The sequence below is a fragment of the Piliocolobus tephrosceles genome, unplaced genomic scaffold, assembly GCF_002776525.5.
Source record: "Piliocolobus tephrosceles isolate RC106 unplaced genomic scaffold, ASM277652v3 unscaffolded_30622, whole genome shotgun sequence".
Classification (NCBI taxonomy): Eukaryota; Metazoa; Chordata; class Mammalia; order Primates; family Cercopithecidae; genus Piliocolobus; species Piliocolobus tephrosceles.
This window is the reverse complement of record NW_022313891.1, coordinates 4992-7342: the sequence shown is the minus strand read 5'-3', so window position 1 is coordinate 7342 and position 2351 is coordinate 4992. Positions and strand designations below refer to the sequence as shown.

The following is a 2351-nucleotide window of genomic DNA, read 5'->3' as shown; positions in this document are numbered from 1 at the left end:
GGCCTCATCCTAAGCAGAGGCTTTTAATATTTTCCATAGGAATCGAGGATCTCCCCATTATCTCCAAACCCTTGCTACTAACAATAGGTGTTCTAATTTTTGGAAGTGATTTCATCCCCATGAATTGTTATTGGAGAAGTTAATTATTTGCAAAAAAGTACAGTCAATTCGGAGACCATATTTTGAATGTGATTCTCCTTACTTTTGAGAGTAACAGTTTTCTCCAAGTGGTATCTTATTTCAGTACAAAAAGCTTTTCGAAACAATACGATACCATAATGTATACTTACTTTTGTTCCTAGTGAGATAGTTTAGTGTTTTCTCCTATTTCACATTTAATACTGTTTCCAACATTGTGAAGGAAACAAAAGTTATTGCAACAGCAAGTAATCTCATGATTTTCTAAGAAGAGCTCTGTACATTTCATCTTATTTACCTTTGGCGTCTTGGAGAAATAAGCTTCTTTTGTATTTACATATTTATACCACAGAAGGATCTGTGATTTGGGGGAGGAGCACTAGAAGTAGAATCAGAAGACCTGGGGAAAATCTTGCCGCTTGCTTCTATTTGTAACCTCTCCTTTTTAGAGTTGTGGTAAATGAGTTTATTGAGTATATAGAAGTGCTTAGTACAATGACTTGATGGATCATGTATCAATAAATGTAACTATTATAACATTATAAAAATGATAGAAAAGTAGAATACCTATAGAATATTAAATGTTAGAAAAATAGAATATCTATAGAATATTCTCAGGAAAATGAACTTGAAGAACTTTGGGAAATGTCATCTATCCAAAATACCCAGAGCTAAGGCTCTTGCGATGGGGTGGTGCACAGGTTAGATAGCAGAGCGTAAACCCAATTTTTTAATGGATTCAAATTTATTAATATTTTATGTTATACCTTTTAATTTTTTGTAATTTAGGGAAAATCTTTTCTTATTGTGAGATTCTTAAACGTTCTCTAGAGGTTTAGTTTTTCCTTTCATGAATCTGTGGTCTTCAATAAACTTTTGAACATTGACGAGTTTATGTTTAATAAGGTTTCAGGTTTTGATACAACTTTTTATTCCATTGCATATCAACTGATGGCAACCCTTTCATTGTGTGAATGTATAGGGTATGATTTAATTTCAGAGGAAACCAAGACATGTCCTTTTACTGAGTGCTAGCTAGTGAGTGCTTCCTTTGTTTCATTTAGATTTCTCACAGCCATGACAAAGTACAAGATCTGTTGCATGAAAATCACATGTTGCAGGACGAAATTGCCACCCTCAGATTGGAAATAGACACAATAGAAAAACAGAACCAGGGAAAACAAAAAGACATATTTCGAGGACATCGGTGACCTGCAAAAGACGATAAAACGGAATGGGGAAGTATTAACAGCAATGATATCCGAGTATACTGCACAACTTGGTGTCCTGACAGCTGAGAATACCATGCTCCATTCTCAACTGGAGAGTGAAAAACAAAAGAAGGAAAGCCTGGAGACAGAAGTCGAATCATACCGTTGCAGACTGGCTGCTGCTAGACGTGATTGTGAACAAAGCGAGACATCAAAAAGAGACGTGGAACATCTTGTCCAGGGAGCAAGAGATGAATGGTTTCATTTACAGGAGAAAATGAATTTTGATATGTCGGACCTAAAAGCAAACAATGTCCTTCGTTCTCAGCAACTGTCTAGAACTCAAAGTAACTTGGAAAGCCTAAGCCTTAAGTTCCAACACACAAGAGATGCTCTTACAGAAAAGCAGAAAAGAGGTTTGTTTCAGAATGCGTGGGAAGAGACCTATGCCAAACACAGTGTCAAATCCAGGAAATTCAACAAATGTATCAAAATAAACAATGTAACTGAAGGAATTCATTGGAAAGCAGGAACCATTAGAGGTGAGGCCTCTCAAATGCAGAGTGAAAATATGTTGCTTTCCCATCAACTGGATGATGCTTACAACAAAGCTGACAACCAAGAAAAGACAATAATTAATATCCAGGACCAATCTCTTGCTGCTGTGAAAAAACTTCAAGCTGAGAAAGAAAAGTTAGAAGAGAAAAATCAGGCGTTAATCAACAAATGCAATCATTCTAAAGAAAGGCTGCAACAACAGGGAAATGAGAAAGCAGAAAGAGACGTAAGTATCAAGAAAGATAAATACTTTTCAAACTTCCTGAAAGAAAATGTAAAGTAATATCTGGTTGTAGCTAAATGTTGAATGGAGTTGAATATAAAGATAGATGGATTGTCAAGATATTTTCCGTATCAGCCTGGAAACATACCTTATTCCCAGTAAATAAAAGTTAGACCTGAGAGATGCTTTACTTTGAGTAAAGACATTGTGTCACCTGTGAA

General features: G+C 35.6%; 1 pseudogene; it reads left to right on the top strand.

The window, feature by feature from the left end:
• The first annotated feature begins 1392 nt into the window (after nucleotides 1-1392).
• LOC116418653 lies at nucleotides 1393-2133 on the top strand (annotated as a pseudogene).
• Nucleotides 2134-2351: the final 218 nt, after the last annotated feature.